Genomic DNA, 19,348 nt, shown 5'->3' with positions numbered 1-19,348 from the left:
AGTTATTGATTAGTTAACTGAGTATTTGTATGGGAGAGTGATCTGTGTGTGGTTCAGTGGGGGGTGTGTGACTGCCCAAAGATGTGTGAATAGTTGATTCAGTAGGTATATAAGGTTAAGACTACATGTTATAACAGTTGTTTGGGTGAGTGAATATCTTTATGGGTGTGGTGATGAGAAAATATATCTCTCAATGGTACATGTCCAAAAAATTAGAAAAATAAAAGGCAGTGTGTGTGACAGCTGTTGTATATAAATAAGTATACATAAGACTCAGTGATTGTATGAGTGACTGTATGGATAACTGTATACTTGTAATAGTGATTTTTTAACACACTAAGTATGAGTTACTATCTATAAGAATAAATGAAGTGGTGTTTGTATGAGTTTGTAGCTGAGTAAATGTAAGTATGATCCATTGTTTGCATAAATGAGTAGGATGACTGCATAAGTGAATAGGATGTGTGCTGGTGTGTAACTTCGATATAGGTGTATAAGTATATTTGATAGTGTTCTATTGATCATTGACAGCATGTATGAGTGAATCTATAGGTAAGTGATTAGATGTGTGTGTAGATCTAGGAATCACTGAGTGAGTTTTTAGAAACTTGTATTGGTGTGTCAGTGGATTCAAATATGGGACTTTGTATTTTACAGTGTGTGATGAAAGGTTATACTAGTGTATGATGAGGAGTATCTGATTGTCACGTGGATGATGACATCAGTGATGTAATTTGAGATGTTATCAGTGATGTCATCAGTGATGTTACTGACTATGTCATAAATGATGTAATTTGTGACATCATCAGCAGTGGATTGCGGGCACGTGAGTTATAGTTAGCAGAACTAACTATAACGGAGGAATATCAATGGTTTTGTACGAGTGAAATGTCCAGCTAAATATAACAGCCCTGAAACCCATGTTTTTTTCAGTGAATTTCTAAGGTTTTTTAAATGTTAATGCTAAGTGTGAAAGACAACTGTGTAGGTGGTTAGAGGACTGCATGCATAGTGGATAGGTGTTTGAAGCAGTCCATGTGCTAAGGTCTGGCTCAGTGCATGAGTATTTGATTATTGGTTGAATGATTAGAGTACTGCAAGGAGAATGCCTGGGTGAATTTATAAGTGGTTGGATTTTGGCACAGTGAATGGATTAGTACATGGTACTGAATGGGTCACTAGAGGAGTGCAAGGGAAGTGACAGGGTGTTTGCTGGAGTATGTATACTGACTGGGGAATTGAAGGTGTGAAAGACAAGTGTGTAGGTGGTTAGAAGACTGCGTGCATAGTGGATAGGGGTTTGAAACAGTTCATGTGCTAAGGCATGGGTCAGTGCATGAGTACTTGGGTACTGACTGAATGATTAGAGTAGTGCAAGGAGAGTGCCTGGGTGAATTTATAAGTGGTTGGGTTTTGGCGCAGTGAATGGATTAGTACATGGTGCTGAATGGGTCACTAGAGGAGTGCAAGGGGAGAGACAGGGTGTTTGCCAGAAGTGTATGGATACTGACTGGAGAATTGAAAGTGTGAAAGACAAGTGTGTAGGTGGTTAGAAGACTGCATGCACAGTGGATAGGGGTTTGAAGCAGTCCATGTGCTAAGGCCTGGGTCAGTGGATGAGTACTTGGGTACTGACTGAATGATTAGAGTACTGCAAGGAGAGTGCCTGGGTGAATTTATATGTGTTTATGTTTTGGCGCAGTGAATGGATTAGTACATGGTGCTGAATGGGTCACTGGAGGAGTGCAAGGGGGTTGACAGGGTGTTTGCTGGAGTGTATGAATACTAACTGGGGAATTTAAAGTGTGAAAGACAAGGGTGTAGGTGGTTATTGGACTGCATGCATAGTGGATAGGCGTTTGAAGCAGTCCATGTGCTAAGGCCTGGCTCAGTACATGGTAGTGACTGAATGATTAGAGCACTGCAAGGAGAGTGCCTGGGTGAATTTATAAGTGTTTGGGTTTTGGTGCAGTTTTAAAAAAAAAATTCAGATGGGTACTGGTGGTAACTGACTCTGACTAACCAGTCCTAGAGCCAGTGCTATGCTAAAAGACACTTAGAATACAGTTAAAACACCTACATACACTAGGGAACACTATGCGTTGGGGTACCCCTGTGATTAGAATGACCTCCTCTAGTACATATTAGGGCAGGGGGATTAAAACTATCTCTTAAAACGCACCACAGGGCGCGTTTGCACACTGGTGAAGGGAGGGGGGGCTGAGCTGACGTGTGCAAACACGCCCTGTGACCGTTTTAATTTGTGGGATAAACTCCCCTTGAATCCTGAGTGTCCCTATGGTCCAAGTGGCCCACTAGGTACCTCCAGTTAGAGCAACAGAGCTGCATTGCAGAGAGGAGTAAAAAAGGGCACGGCCTGGACCACCTCTGTGCAACGCAGCGCAGTGGCGCTTACTGGAAGCACCTGGTGGACTAGTTGGCCCCCAGGGTCCAACAGGATTGAAGGGGAATTATTTCCCCATCTTAAAACCCACCACAGGGCTTGTTTGCACACCTCACCTCAGGCCCCATACCCTCCCTTCACCACTGTGTTAACCCGCACTGTGTCCGTTTTAATTTGGGAGATTAAGTCCCCTTGAATCCTGAGTGTCCCTAGGGTCCAAGTAGCCCACTAGGTACCTCTAGTAAGCGCCACAGAGCTGCATTGCAGAGAGGTGTAAAAAGGGGCACGGCCTGGGCCACCACTCTGAAACACAGAGCAGTGGCGCTAACTGAAAGCACCTGGTGGACTATTGGGCCCCCAGGGTCCCTCAGAATTGAAGGGGAATTATTTCCCCATCTTAAAACCCACCACAGGGCGTGTTTGCACACGTCACCTCAAGCCCCATCTGTGAGAAAGTGCCATTTTTCTTGCATGGCATGCCCCCACTTTCTGCTGAATTGTTGATGTGCTTTGACTGAGTGTGCCCTGGGCTCCTGCCAATCTGGTGCCCAGGGTCTGTGCTCCTTCCCTAAAACTGTATTGAAGCTGAAACTCAATTGGCATCTCTGGCCACATGTCAGCCCCTGGTAAATGGTACCCTAGGTACCCAGGGCATTGTGACCAGAGAAGACCCCTAAGGGCTGCAGCACTTATTGTGCCACCCTTAGGGGCCCTGCACCCTGACACCCACACACTGCCTTTGCAGACTGAGTGTCCTGGTGCAGAACTAAATAAAGAGTCGACATGGCACACATCCCTGTGTGCCATGCCCACAAACCCACTGCCCTGGCATACATCAGTCACCCCTCTAGCTAGGTGCCCTATGCCAGTGGTGTGGGCACAGGTGCATGAGCCCTGTGCCCCTACAGTACCCAGGGCCATTCCTGGGCACTGTAAGTGCAGTGATGCTATTAAGAGTATATGGCGCTGGGAGTTTGTCATTACGAACTCCACTGCACTATAATGGCTACAATGAAGACTGACAAGTTTGATATCAAACTTCTCAGCACATTAAACCCACACTGATGCCAGTGTGGGATTTAATGTAAAATGCACTACAGAGGGCATCTTAGAGATGTCCCCTGAAACCTAACCTACAATCCACGTCTTGTCTGAGAGGCTGTCTAGGCTGCCACACAGCAGACATGTTGCTGGACCCCTTGGTGGAGAGCCCACCGCTCTCCTAGGTCTGCAACAATGCACATCCTGGGCGAGGTGCTAGGTCTCCTTCCCCAGGATGGGCAGGGGGAAGCTTCAAAGGCATACCGCATTTGTGAGCTTCTCCAGACCACTTGCTGTACTCAGCAACTGGCCCCCACCGGTTCTGACCCCCACTCTGGCGGGAAGACTGGCGGGAAACCCTACGTGAGGAAAGGATGTGTGCCAGCCTGTGCCAACTCTATCCCTCAGGTGGGAGAAGCGAGGTGAAGCACAACTCCGGTCCCCGGCCATCTTGGGGATGGGGAGCCCTGCCCAATCAGAGATAGGCTCCTGCCCCCCTCCCACAGGACAGGAGCAGGATAGGGGGTGTACTCACCCCAGGCCAGGGACCTATTGGTCCCTGCCCTTCCCCTACCTGTAACGCCCCTAAATTTAGTATTCATGGGCACCCTGAACCTTCCTTCCTCAGATCCCGATTTTGAAACAAGAAAGAAGACCAAGAAGAAGAAGACCTGCCGTGCAGCTGCTAACAAGAGGACGATACCAACTGACTTGGCCCCAGCCCTACAGGCCTGTTGATCCTTGAACCTGCTCCTGCCAAATCCCAGCGTCTCCTGCGGACAGCAACCTCAAGAACCCCGGCGGACCTACCTGCCTTGACCCCCTTAGGGACTGGGACTCCCACGAGCAGAGGCTCTGCTCAAACAGCAACACCGCGGTGCCAGCCAGGAACCGTGAATCCAGCCCACTCTGCACCCGCTGAGTCCGGCCTGTGCCCGAGTGGACAAAGACCCTGAGGATGTCCCCCTGGCAATTCTGACCTGGAATCCAGTGCCCAAGGACTCTCCTCGACGACCCAGACGACGCCTGCAGACTCAGAACCAGGGACCCCTTCAACCGCGACCAGCAGTTTGTAAGATTTCCCAACGTCCAAAGACACCCCTGCACCTGGCGTCCCCTGGCCTCCTGTGCCCAACTCCAGGGTGCCTACCTACCCTCCAAGATCCCAACTTACCCCTCGAAGTGTTGGTCACTCCAGAAGATCCACCGTCCCCGAGCCTGCAGCCTTTGTTCCCTTTTAAAGATCTCCATTGAATAACATTGAGCACCCGACGGCTCAACAGCACCCTGAACCCAGCCGCCCGAGTGCCCCTGGCAGTGCAACCTTTGTCCTATCCTACTTCCCCATTTGCCCTGAGCAAGTGACCAGGAGCCCAGCCCCCAAAGCCGCGTGGCCTGCTAGCCAGCAGCCACCAACCGAAGGCCCCCTGCCTCTCATTGGATAACATTGGGCCTAACTACCTCTGCACCCGGCTGCCCCTGTGCCGCTGAGGGTGTACCAACTGTACCTACCTGACCCTGGGAGACCCCTGAGTCTATGCCCAGAACCTTAACTCTGTCAGTCCAGTACTTACCTAAAAGCCGATAACTCACTTTTCTTCTTTTTTAACCATATGTTCACTTCCCTGACTGTTTGCACTTTGCACGTTTAGATACCGTCAGTGTCAGTGTCTGAAATATAATTTACTTGCAAATATTACAACTGCCGGTTAAAATCATTGTAGCCTACCTGCTCCAATTTCCTGCCTCTAGTGATTACGAGCCCGACCCCGTTCCGTCACGGCGTCTGCCGATTGTACGGAGGGTCAGGAGGGGCTCGACCACACTTCCTGCTTCCGGCGGAAGTCTAGGGACGCGCTCTAGTTGTTCTGGCCCATTGCCTACTTAATCTGGACGAGGGTGCGGACCCGCACTGCGGCGCGCCAGCGGTGCGCCGGAGGCGCGCCAAAGGCAAGCCCGTCTGCGCCCGTCCGCGACCGGTCGCGTCCAGCGGCCATACCCCTTGTTCTACACAGGTTTGCCCTAGGATTTTGTGTTATTTTGCTCTTAGATCTTTCCTTTTGCTACTATCTTGGCCTATTCTTAAATTGGTTTTAATACAATATTCTAGTTCCCAATTAAAAAGCCTTAACATCCCACCCATTATATATCTGGGCCCTCATGAAACTGCCATGTCTCAGTATCCTGAGATCAGGCGTTCTCATGATCAGACTAGTCCCACCCCTTCTATTAGACCAAAATTACCCAATCAAAATAATGCTCCTTCTACTTCATTGACTGCCATCTATTTTAACGCTCGTTCCATTTCTAAACACGCACTGGATGTATGGGATCTTTTGACTCTCACTGACCCAGATATCTGTTTTATCACTGAAACCTGGCTACACGAGCATTCTGGACCTGATTTACATGTAGCCCTTCCCCCTGATTATAAAATTCTTCGAGTCGAAAGAAAGGAGAAAAGAGGGGGTGGCCTACTTATTATATACAAAGGAGCGTTCACTATAAGCATCCTGGATTTTGTATCCTGTAGCACCATTGAAATCTGCTCTTTTAAAATTGTTGGTCTTTCAAATGGCTCCTGGAGAGGAGCCCTGGTCTACCGCCCCCCCTGGCTTAAAGGGCAAATTTTCCGACCAGCTAGTAGAAATCATTGCCCCTCATGTCCTGGCCTCTGAAAAATTCCTGCTTATCGGGGATTTTAATTATCATGCGGAGTTATCGGCCAATCCAGACACAGATAAACTACTCTCAGATCTGAGTACTCTTGGACTAGGCCAGCGGGTAAATGGGCCTACTCACTGTGCGGGTCATACGCTTGATCTTTTGTTCACTAATGTATTGGACCTGACGGTGGAAATTCCAGTACCACTAATATGGACGGATCACCACCTTTTAAAGTTTGACATTCCTTCCGCACCAAAAAAGAAATCCCATCAGGGTAATGAGTCTATTCTTCGTAGACCTTGGCATAAAGTCACTACTCCATTATTCAAAGATAACTTTAGTTTTTATCCCCTAAATTACGATTCGAGTGTTGACTACGATGTACTGCAATTAAACAATGCTATTGGAACCACTATAGACTTAATTGCCCCGCTTCAGAATATTAGGCCCAAGACTAGAAACTCTCCTTGGTTCACTGATTCACTTAAGGCCACTAAACGTCTGTGTCGTATTGCAGAAAAAAGGTGGAGAAAAACCAGAAATCTCGTTAATCGCGACAACTATAAAAAGATGCATAATGGTTATATGCTCGATATTAAAATAGCCAAGAAATCATATTTGGTTGATAGAATAAATAGAGCAGAGAATTCCTCTAAGGAGCTATACCATATTTTCAAAGAATTTACAACAACTACTAATGCATCTGCAGCACCCGTCTCCCAATATGGACTCCCTCTCTGATTTTTTCGAGGCCAAAATCATGAAAATCCATAGCACTTTTCCGTCGGCCCCTGCACACATAGACAAAGACCTGGTAGTACTCTCACAGTCTCCTCTGATCTCAGATGATTATCTACGGAATTTTAAGGAATGTGACCTTACGTCTGTCACCGAGGCCATCACAAAAATTAAATCTGGTTCCCCGGATGACCCTTTCCCTCCTAAAATGTTCCCTTCACTGGCCCCTACAGTCCTAACTAGACTAGTTGAAATCTTCAATAAGTCCTTGGCAAAAGCCGACTTTCCAATGTGTTGGAAAAAAGACAGAATCAGGCCTATTCTAAAAAAACTTCAGCGGATCCAGATATATTCTCGAATTATCGGCCAATCTCCCTGCTACCATTTTTTGGAAAAATATTGGAGTCTCTAGTAAATAGGCAGCTTGTGAGTCATCTTGAGAGTCATGAGCTTTTAGATCCCTCTCAATCCGGGTTCCGTGCGGCACACAGCACAGAGACAGCCCTGATTGAGATCACGGACAATATTAGATTAGCCCTGGATAAGCAGCAGTCAGCCATCCTTGTTCTGCTTGATTTGTCGGCGGCCTTCGACACCATCTCCCATCACATACTTGAACGTCGACTTTGGGAGATGGGGGTCAGGGGGTCGGCCCTAAACTGGTTCAGCTGCTATCTGAGAGATCGCAAAACCGTGGTCCAGATGGGCAACATCACGTCTAGTGAGCGAACAGTAAAGATGGGTGTCCCTCAGGGCTCTATATTGAGCCCCACCCTTTTTAATCTCTATATGACTCCACTGGCCGCTGTGATCAGACAATATGGCTTTGATGTCATATCTTACGCCGATGATACTCAGATTTTAATCACCTTGGGCCCTGACCCAGAGGAAACCAGACGGCGTTTCAAAAACTGTCTGATCCAAGTGGATGAATTAATGTCATCAAATCATCTCCAGTTAAACGGAACCAAAACTGAGATCATGCTGTTCGGCAAAGCTGCTGACCATTGGTCGCATGACTGGTGGCCGTCCAAGCTCGGGCCCTGCCCCGCATATAAGAACGTGGTCCGAAACTTGGGCTTTCACATTGACAATAATTTGTCTATGAGTGGCCACGTAAAGCATGTGATCAGCACTTGCTATGGTGTTATGCGGAGCCTGCGTAAAGTACTTAAGTGGCTTCCTTTAGAGGCCCGTAGACCCCTAATACAAGGCCTTATCATGAACAGAGTAGACTATGGCAATTCGCTTCTGCATGCCATTAATTCAGATCTTTTAGCTAAACTCCAAGTCCTTCAAAATACGGCCGCCAGGCTTGTCTTGGATTGCCCATATAGGACCTCGGCCCGCCTTTGCTTAAACTCCCTTCACTGGCTCCCAATAAGGAAACGAACCCTGTTTAAAATACTATGCTTGACTCATAAGCAAATGTAAGGTAACGGCCCCAAGAATTGGCTGCCAAAGCTCCGTTGGTACCATCCCTATAGAGCCCTGCGATCCAGTGATGCTGCCCTGCTCATCCCCCACAGGATTCGCACTGCTAGGCAGGGAGGCCGTGCCTTCTCCTATTTGGCCCCCTCTTCATGGAACAAAATGCCTTATCATCTCCGTAACTTGCCTGATCACAGTGACTTCCATAAAAAGTTTAAAACCTGGCTTTTCGGCAACTAATCCGTGGTCCTCTTTTCTTTTCGGAGTTTCTGCAAGCGCCATGAGACTCTCTGAGTGATATATGTGCGATATAAATATCTCTGACTTGACTTGACTTGACTTCCATAGGCTAACATGGACTGGTTTCACGCCCGACTTGCTGTTCTTTGCTGTCACCCGTGTTGTATCCTGTCCTAGACCCTCGCCGCACGGATTCTCTCGGCCGGTTTCACGGACTGCCGCCCCAGCAACACGGTCCTTCCTGCTACGGGACTTCTATCGCGGGGGTAATAACTGTATTTGAGAGGTGTGTTTCATATGTTGGTAGGCCCACAAGTAGTCCCATTATCCCCGACTGTGTTGGGGTTGATAGGGGTTGTCCTTTGATCTAAGAAATGAGTATGAGGAAGTTACAAAACTCAAACCCTGGCCAGTTGGTAAACAAGGCTAAAGCAACTAATATGACATTAATGTATTACTTGACAGGGGTGATGGGGGCTATTGAAAAACACATTTCTAATGTAGAGGAGGCTCTGAATAAGGATAAGGTGTTACAAGTCTCGGCTGAAACTAGCAGGGTCTCATCCCTGCCTCATAGAGTGGTTGAGGGGGCAAAAAACGTTCATGGGACAATTACTGAATCATCAAACGGCTGCGTCCAGACTGGAGGCAACGAGATCTCGTTTGATGACCCAGATGCTGCATCACTGCTACCACCTAAAAGAGTATGTACCTCCGAGAAGATAGACGCCTCCATAAGTTTACCGCCACTGATTCATAAAACTCTCACAATTCCTAAAAGTTTACCACTCGACCCTAAATCAACCCAAGACAAGGACAACCTAACCACTAATAAAGCTAAAAAACGGGCCAGCTGCTCAAAAAACAGCAGTAATAGTAAAGGTCACCATAATAATAATATTTTGGGAACTATGAGCTTACTAGCAGAATTAACCACATTCATTAAAGTCTCTATTGGCACCTTAGAGAAGAGACTGAATAATATTGAAGTAGGTCAAGCGTCGATTATAGGACACCTAACTGAAGCTGCAATTATACAGCCCGTGATAGGTGGGGGTGATGTACCCGACAAAGTCTGCAGGCAGATGGGGGCGCTAAGTGGCGCAAGTGCGGAATGGCTGCCTTAAGGTGAAGCTCCTGCAGTCCGGTGCCTAATATCCGCTAATTAATCCTTCCTGCATGCCATTGCTGAGATACGACGGAGCGGCAACGACAGCTAGGGTGCCGCTGCATCGCCTGCTAAAGTTGTGGCAGTAACGGAGCAGTGGGACGGCGGAGGACGGCGATCAAACATTGGGCCAGTGATGAGCCATATCCCGCCGGAGGTCGGACCTGGAAGGCGATGGCCTACGCGAGGTCGCGGCGCCCACGTGGAGTGAAGGCCCTGCTGATCTGCGGCGTGCGGCGGACCTGGTGAGCCGTGTGACCTCGGCTCAAATATTAATACCGAAGGGCGGTGAAATTAGCGGAGACTGCGGAACAGCCCTGTAGCAAGACAAGAAGTGAGACAGAGGGCTGGGAGACCCACGCTGCCTGCTGGACCGGAGACGGGGAGACGCAGACGCGGCTTGCGCTGGTGAAGCTGGCGGTGCCGCGAGCACCTCGGACGAAAGGCGGCAATTGGGAGGCGGACAGCGATGGTGAGAGCGATCCAGTGATAGAACGGGCCAAGCTGCAATTCGGTTCCATACCACGGAACGGAGGGAGTGACACGAAGACGGCGGCGAGACAGACGGGGTGACAGATAGAAGTGCTGCTGCGATCTCCGATTGGAAGGCAGACGCGCAACGGCTGGCCCTGCCGCAGCGGTGTAACTGGAGCTGCGGCTGATACTTGCAGCGGACCCCCCTGGGCGTGCTCCCTAGAGGCGGTGGGACACGCGAGAGCACAGCGCCCTGTGGGCGAGCTGGAGAACTGGCCGGTGAAGTACAACATACTGGTAGAGGTGAGATGAACTTGCCATGCTGTGATGAGATGCCTGACCTCTGCCTCTGTGAATGACCGGATGGAGAGATAGTGGGGACTCCAGGCGGTGCGATCCTACGGGCCAACGACTCTAGATAAACACTGCTCTCGGGGGTAGCCTGACGCCTTGCCTGGGGGACGTCTGCACTGTTGGATGGAGGTGAGCTGACTGCCTTGGGATGCTGGTGTGATACGGAGCCTGAGATATATCTTACCTGCTGTACATCTATGACAGTGGAGGACCTGCATAGGGAACTCGACAGCAACGGACGCTGTACCACTGCGGCCTACGGCGGGCTGCTGCTGGTGACGTGAACCAACTCCGGAGTGAGGCGGCGCTGCGAAGGGGAGTGAGCTCCGGCCTGGCGGCCGGCTTGACGCGGCCTGCTGCTGTTGCTGCATCTTCGAGGGGCCCACGGAAGGTGGAGTAGAGGGAGTGCATTGCACAATCCTGCTGCGGTAAATACTACTTTCGTGGCTGCCTAGCGGGGGCTCAGTGGCCATAGAGAATATAAACCAACGCCAGCGCAAAATGGGGAAGCCGGACGCACGACAGTCTCGGCTCCCATTTGAAACCAAGAAGGGCTCCAAATCGGCCCCGGAAGGCGACGCCGGATCCGTGGCTCTGGGGGCCCGGGAGACGCCAACTGAACCTGATACCGACATGAAAACTATCCTTTTGGAAGTGCGACAGGGCATAGCGACAATTGCGAGCAAAATGGACGATATGACTACGAGGATGGACAATATAGTGCGCAAACTAGACAGCCATGAAGACAGGATCAAAGAGGCTGAAAAGCGCATCTCAGACTCGGAAGACGCCGCCGCACATATGCAGGAAACCGTGGCCCAGATGGACAAATTGTTAAAAGTGATCGCCTCCAAGAGCGAGGACATGGAAGCCAGAAGTCGACGCAACAACCTCCGCCTCATAGGAATACCGGAGAGTAGCAATATGGGTAGGATGAAGCTGTACGTGGAGAAAATGCTGCTGGCGGTGATGGGGGCGGACTCCTTTTCTTCCCAATTCGTAGTGGAGAGAGCGCATCGTTCCCTAGGACCTAAACCTCCGGTGGGAGGTACGGCTCGGCCTATCATAGCCCACCTCCTCAACTACCGGGATCGAGATGTAGCTCTTAAAATGGCGCGGGAGAAGAAACAACTCAACTATGACGGGATAAGTTTCACTATTTATCCGGACTTCACCGCTGCGGTGCAGGAGGACAGACGAAAATTCCTTCCTGTGAAACAGAAATTACGACAGGCGCAAATTGATTATGCCTTGCTCTACCCGGCTCGCCTACGCATCACTCACCAGGGAAAGCAGATGTTTTTCACTAGGCCACAACAAGCTGAAGAATATCTGAAGCAAGTGAAACGACGCAGCAAAACGACACGCTCTACTGACGAATCTAGGTCGCCCACCACATCGGATATTGACTAATCACGTAGCACTGGCGCAGCTGGACACAGACACGGATGCAAAACCTGGATGCTGCTCTGTGGCCCTGAAGCGAATATGGACCTTCTGTCACTACAACCTATACTTCTACGTGATACTGTGTACTTGGCATAGCGGAACATGCACGGACCACACCGGACACCCTTGCTACCTCTATGGGGTGTAGAGTGACACCTCGCGCCCCTGGGGAAGTAAGTGTTAGTTGTAAACTGCCTGGCGATAGGCCCCCACTTGGGAGAACCCTCTGTTCTTTCTTTTTTCTGTTTGCCTCAAATACGCAAGGCCTATTGACTTTGCCGGAGAGGTGTAATTGGGACTGGGAGAGGGGAGGGAAGTACTATACTGGCATGATTGGGATACTTCAGTGGGAGGAGGGGGGGAAGGGTTATTTGGACTATATTACAATGTAATGTGACGATAACAAGTGAAAGGTCTGGATGTACGATAGCAGTAGATAGTGGGACAACAACAGGGCTATGACTAGACCTATGCACTACTTCTACTCAGAGATGGCAACATGACGCCGGATGAATATCTGGGGGTTCTGTCCTGGAATGTGAGAGGGATGGGAGACCCTAGAAAAAGAAGACAGATACTATCATATCTGGACCGACACCGCATCAGTGTAGCGCTTTTGCAGGAAAACCATTTTACCCCGCAGCGCCCTATCTCATTTGCCAGGAAATGGGCGACCTACCGACTTTTTTCCTCATACTCCTCTTATGCCCGGGGGTGGCTATCCTTATTAAACGTCACGTGCCTTTTCTGCCACAGGGAGAGGTGGTAGACCCACAGGGACAATATGCCATAGTTTGGGGAAGGTTGCGAGCTGACACGGTTACACTGATCAGCTGCTATGGCCCGAATGTAGATGTGCCTGATTTTTTTTCAGTCCTATGGGGTAAAATATTGGCATTGGACACCACACATATTATTTGGGGAGGGGATTTTAATGTAGCCTTGGACCCCCAAATGGATAGATCTAGGGTAAGGCAGCATCATTATACTCGCTCGCAGGCAACGCTGCAAGATATCCTAGCAGAGGGAGGGCTCATAGATACATGGCGCCACATGCACCCACAGTCTACAGAAGGTTCACATTTTACTTCGGGGGCGACGTCCTGGGCCAGAATTGATTACTGTCTAACATCGAGGGGTTTGGGACCATCCATTGCAGGAGTGAACCATCTAGGCTGCACATATTCTGATCATTCGCCAGTGCACCTATTGGTCGATCTGTTAGGAAGCGGAAGGCCACGCCCTATCTGGCGCCTGCAGCCCATGGCCTTGTTGGACGAGGCTTTCCATGCAGAACTGGAAGAAGAGATCAAAAGCTTTTTCCAGAGAAACAAGGGCTCAGTAGAGTCGATAGAAACTGTATGGGAAGCCTTTAAAGTCACGATTAGAGGGATATGTATTTCTAAAAGCTTTGGAGTACTCCGCGACATTAGGAGGCGACTTCACAAACTGGAGGGGGAGCTAAAGGCGCTGGAGGTGCGCATGATGGAGGGGACATAGGGCGGGCACCAATTGAGTTTCGAGAGAAATTATCGGAATATGTAGAAACGGCTAACCGCGAGTCAAAGTTTTTGGGAAAATACTAGCAGGCCCGGAGATACGGAGAAGGGGAATGCCCGGGGAGGACGCTAGCGGACATGATAAGGAAACCCAAGGGCTCTAACTATATTCTCGAGATAGTAGGCCCGACCGGGGACATGCATAGGAACACAGAGGACATACAGGATGCTTTTGTAGACCACTACACTAAATTGTATGCCACACAACGAGGGGACACTCTAGAGCTTGAGACTTTTCTAGGTGAGGTTGCATTGGGATGGCTGGAAGATCATCATCGCGAATTCCTGTGCGCCCCGTTTGAGTTGGATGAAATACGGGAAGCCATAATGCAGCAGAAGTCTGGCAAAACGCCAGGACTTGACGGCCTCCCTCCTGAGTTTTATAAAGCATACGTAGATATTATGGCCCCGGTTCTGCGGGAAGTGTACAGGGAGTCCTTGGAGAACGGGTTGCTTCCCCCTTCGATGAGAGAAGCCTTGATTATCTCCATTCTGAAACCAGGCTAGGAACCTACGTTTTGCGCTTCCTATAGACCTCTTTCGCTCCTGAACTGTGACACCAAAATATTGGCGAAGCTGATCGCGAATCGAGTACTCCTCCTGATTGAAAAATTAGTGCTGCCAGACCAGGCAGGCTTTATCCCTGGAAGGGCGACCTCCCATAATCTTCGCACACTTTTCTCAATAGTACAGAACGTGTCGCCTGAACTACCGTTGGCTGCAATATTTCTGGACGCCACGAAGGCGTTTGACTCGGGGGAATGGGACTACCTATTTGGCATTCTGTACCTCATGGGCTTTCCCCCAGGGTTTGTCTCCTGGATACGGCTCCTCTATCATCAGCCCACGGCTAGAGTGCTTATCAATGGTCATACTTCAGCTGTTGTCCCCATTACAAGAGGGACTAGACAGGGATGCCCGCTGTCCCCCCTCTTATTTGCCCCTTGCGATTGAACCCTTGGCATGTAGGCTGCGGCACCATCATAACGACAGAGCGCTCAGATGCCCATTGCGAGAAATATTGATCTCGCTATATGCAGACGATCTGACGCTATATGTTCGAGATCCTCGAAGCAACCTGAACCCTTTGCTGCGCGAATTCATAGTCTTCGGGAAACTCTCTGGGGTTTATATTAATTGGGAAAAATCGCAATTTTTCCCCCTGACACCGGCGGTGACCAAATTCCCCCTCGATTACCCGCTGGCATGGTGCGATACGGATCTGAGATATTTAGGGATCCGGATTTCCGCAGATAGAGAAGAAATGATTCGCCTCAATTATGGAGCCGCCATAAGCCGTCTTACTTCTAATGTTACACGATGGATCGCCCTACCGCTATCAATGGCAGGCAGAGCCTCGCTGATTAAGATGGTGATATTGCCGCAGTTTTTATACCTTTTTCTGAACCTTCCTTACCATCCAGGGCGCTCCTTTTTTAACACATTGCAATCTGAACTTACGCGCCTATTTTGGGGCGGCAAGCGGCCGAGGGTCCAATGGACGACACTCACGAGACCTGCAGCACAGGGTGGCTTTGATATCCCAGACTTTGAACTGTATCACGCATGTGCCCAAGCCCATTACGTATACTACTGGGTGCACCCACCAGCATGCATGCCGCAAGTTGCGGCGGAGCACTGGCTGGCAGACCCGATTCCTCTGGATGGAATGATATATGAGCAACCCCACCCTCGTAGCGCTGAGCTCTCCACAATAACGAGCACGGTAAAGGCATGGCAACATATTATGAAGATCTTGGGAGTATCGTATCTCTACTCTACGACCCTACCCCTGACATATCACCCAGAACTATCGCTGCTGCAGGAAGAGGGTTTTAGGCAATTATGTGCTCGTGTACACAGACAAACCTGGGGAGCTTTGTTCTGTAATGGGACTTTTTGCACATCAGCTCAATTCTTTGGTGCCATACAACCTACCCCCTTAGAGTTATTTTTATACGTGCGCCCGCGGCAGGGAATACGAGCCATTTTCCCAAGTTTCCCACGAGAAGCCACTGCATCAAATGCTGCAGAGCGTAAACCCTGGACACCTGGTGTCCAAACTATATCGAACGATTAGAACAGAGTGTGAACACCCCTACAGTGCTGCACGGACACAATGGGTGACTGACCTGGGCAGGGATATAACGGATGACCAATGGCAATATTGCTGCTTACAAACTGCGGAGATATCGGCCAGAGCCCGATTACGTATAATCCACTACAAATATCTGCAAAATATATATTATACCCCAGCTTGGTTATACCGCTTTGGGTTACGAGACACAGACTGCTGTGATCGATGCGGTGGATCGGGGGCTGGATTCCTCCATCTGGCCTGGGAGTGCCCCACAGTGATGGAGTATTGGAATCGGGTCTTTGCAGCGCTTTCTGAGATGACAGACCTACCAATGGAGGGTGACCCTTTAGTTGCACTTTTAGGCTACACTAAGCAAATCCCTAAAACGCGCCGTAGATATGTCACACTTTCCTTGTTATTGGCTAAGCGCAGAATAGCATGCAAATGGGGGCGAGGACGGGCCCCCAAGTTCAAGGAATGGCTGACAGACATGATGTACTGTCATGACCAACTTGCAAGATATGCGGAGACGCTGCCCAGATCCTCGAGACCAATAGACATATGGGGCCCCCTTACACATTACCTGTTGGCACATACTGCGGACTCTCCCCTGGATGATCAGGGGACAGCGAAGGGTGATGACAGCACTCCACCCCCCTCCATTATCATCTCGGAATCTAGAAAAGGGACAGTGAAGTGTGATGCGGTGGGGAGGGAACGGCAGCGGGTGGCTGGGAAAAACGATTCAAATGGCGAAATGTATCTCCAGATGACATATATGTGCCCCTGTGACCTCTACATCGATGTGAATCTCATACTGACCGGTGATGTACTTGAAAAGAATGTAGCGGAGAAGGACATGACGAACCCCAGGAAGAGCCTGTAGTCGCTAGCGAACATTCGGAGAAAGAGGCTCGATTTCACTGACATGATGTGTTGTATATGTACCCAAATGATCTATGTACGTGCTGATTTGTATATTTCCTGACCGAAATGTTTTTCTCACTTGAAAATTATAAATAAAGGTTTAAAAAAAAAAAAGTCTGCACGCAGATACCTCGACCCAATACCCTGGGACGCAGTAAACAGAGTAGTCAGAGTGAAAGTACTAGTAGAGTTTTGTGCCCCATTAAATCAAAAAGCCTAATTCCTAGTGGCCAAGGGCCAAATAATGTTGGGGCAGGAGGGGGGCAGAAACATTAAATAATGATAGACAGGGAGTTTCCCCTCATCTGGATACTTGCTCTCAGCAAGGGATTCGAGTGGCTTCTAATCAAGAGCCCCCATCAAACTATACTAGTTTAAACCTTCCCCCTGCTGCGGCCCCCTTCACACTGGTCCTGGCAAATGTTCCTTCTTCATCTGAGGGTGATAAAGAATCTTGAGTCACCCTGAGGAATAAAGCTATACACTATTTAGGCGTTAATGCTGGTTTGACGCAGGAAATGTTTACCTCCTTTAAAATGGTGAGACGCGTCCCGTGGGTGGGTACTAGCAGAAGAACCCTTAAAGGGGATTGTGTAGTTCTGTCTCAGGGTTCACCAGCCCTAGTTCGCGAAATTCTAAGTCGAACTAGTGCAAACAATCTTAGGCCAGATGGTATTAATGTCCTTCCCTTGGGCTATTTCTATCAGCCAGGTGTGCCCGCCAAGTATTTTGCTTCTCAAACAAATACACACCTTAATAGTAATCCGACCTACAATCTAGAAGTAAAAAATAGGTTTGGGCCTTTGCAATTCCTGGAGCATGTGGATTGACTTCTGGCAACACATTAAAATCATCACTCTACAGGTAGCCCTGCCTCTAAACCACAACTGAGAGCCTGTCCCTTGGAGCAGGATAAGGTTTTACACCCAGATTATTGGGCTTGTGCCCAGGAACACGTCTGGGTACCACTCGCAGATCACTGCAACACTCCGTTAGCAGTAGCTTTGCCTGAAATAATTCTTAACCAGCATAATCACGACGTCTTTATAGAACCTCAGAGTAAGGGTGATCTCTCCCCGGTAGGAATTCTAAAAACAACGCAGAATGAATTAGGAAGCGGTGGACATATTAAAGTTGTCACACCCCTTTTAGTAGATGACTGCAGCATGGTTACAGAAATTCAGATGGGGGGAACCCAGGGACAGGGTGAGAGCGAACATGGCCTAGATATACAAGTTGAATCAGCCGAAGGGTCTGTAAGAGCAGTCTTTTGGAATGTTTGCAGCCTCGAGTCGAAGGCCATTAACCCAGTCTGGATTGATTTTATTAATAACTTTGACATTCTTTGTCTCCAGGAGACTTGGTAACTAAATTAGTTACATCTTGATGGTTTTAAGACATTCCACATTCCAGCACTGCGGTCAGTACACGGGAGAAACAAAGGGGGGATTTGTGTTTATATTTCCAATATGCTGAGGGTACAGAACATCAAAATTACAAAATACACCTCCTTTTACCAAATTGTTACCATTCATATGCTCCCACAAGTCAAGGTAGTGGTCGTCAATTTCTATAACAATATAGATAAGGGAAAATTTGCAGATGTTATAAAAAGTCTAACCGATCATTTGAGCAATCTGGTTGTATCTAAAGGGATGGATGTGATTACGATCTGGGGTGGGGATTTTAATGCTAGCATTTGTACATTGAACGATTGCAGGTCTGGAGACATTGAAACAGAGGATAATGGCCATACTAACCATTTTGTACATTCTGATAGGGGCGAAAGGTATGACGGAGTTATGGCATCGTTTGATCTTGGTTTCGCTAATATGTTGTGTTCTCCAATAGTAGATTTTGGCCCTACGTTCATTGGACGGGGATTTAATTCTTTGATTGACTTTATTATTATCCCGAATCGCTACGCTAATTGGTTTGCCAAATTCATGATCCATCCTAATGGTCTGAGCGAACATCTCCCACTAAGCATTAACATAGTGTTACCAGCTACCAATGCCCCCTCTACTGTTGAAAGTTTGGCATGGACCTAAGACATTGTTTTGGCCCGCCAAAATGGTTACTCGTTGAGGTGGGGCAAGAAAGATCCCGAGGCGATGAATACAAATATTATTTCTAAGGCCTTAGCACCTATTATTGAATGCCTGAAAGAAGATACTTCTCATATGGATATTCTAAAAGTGTTTTCTCAAATTACGCAGGTTGTAAAAACATTCTGAGTTTTCGCTGTAAAATGCCACCTAATAGGAGTTACGGATGGTTTAATAGCTTGTGTACCAAAATGTATTCCCTCCTAAAGGCCGCACTTCATAACCCAGAGAGGGACCGTGAGGAAATCAAAGCTTGCAGGAAGGCTTACTATCTTGCTAGGAAAAAACGCAAGAAAGAAATTAAGCAGCAGGCATGGAACAATCCTTTTGAGGCCTCATTGCGCAGGGACTGTTCTTCTTTATGGCAGGCAGGTAAGGCACCTTTTTTTGCTAATAGCGAGAGTGCGAAGGTAGAGGTAGCGATCGATGAAAAATCATGGATCGACTTTATTTTCCAATGTGTATGGAAATAAGGACGGCGAGATTACAATCCAAGACCATGAATTGGATCTCTCGGGAGATCAACCCACTTTTTTACCGATTGATATCAACTTCTCCTATGGTGAAGTCCTGGCGGCTATAAATGCGAGCAAAGGAAGCAAGGCCCCAGGCTCTGACGGGATTCCTGTAGACCTATACAAAACAACAACTGAACTCTGGGCTCCTCTGCTAACACAAGTCTTAGAAGCATGCTGTGCAAAGGGTTTT

The sequence above is a fragment of the Triturus cristatus genome, chromosome 7, assembly GCF_964204655.1.
Source record: "Triturus cristatus chromosome 7, aTriCri1.1, whole genome shotgun sequence".
In the NCBI taxonomy this organism is placed as follows: domain Eukaryota; kingdom Metazoa; phylum Chordata; class Amphibia; order Caudata; family Salamandridae; genus Triturus; species Triturus cristatus.
This window is presented reverse-complemented; position numbering follows the sequence as displayed.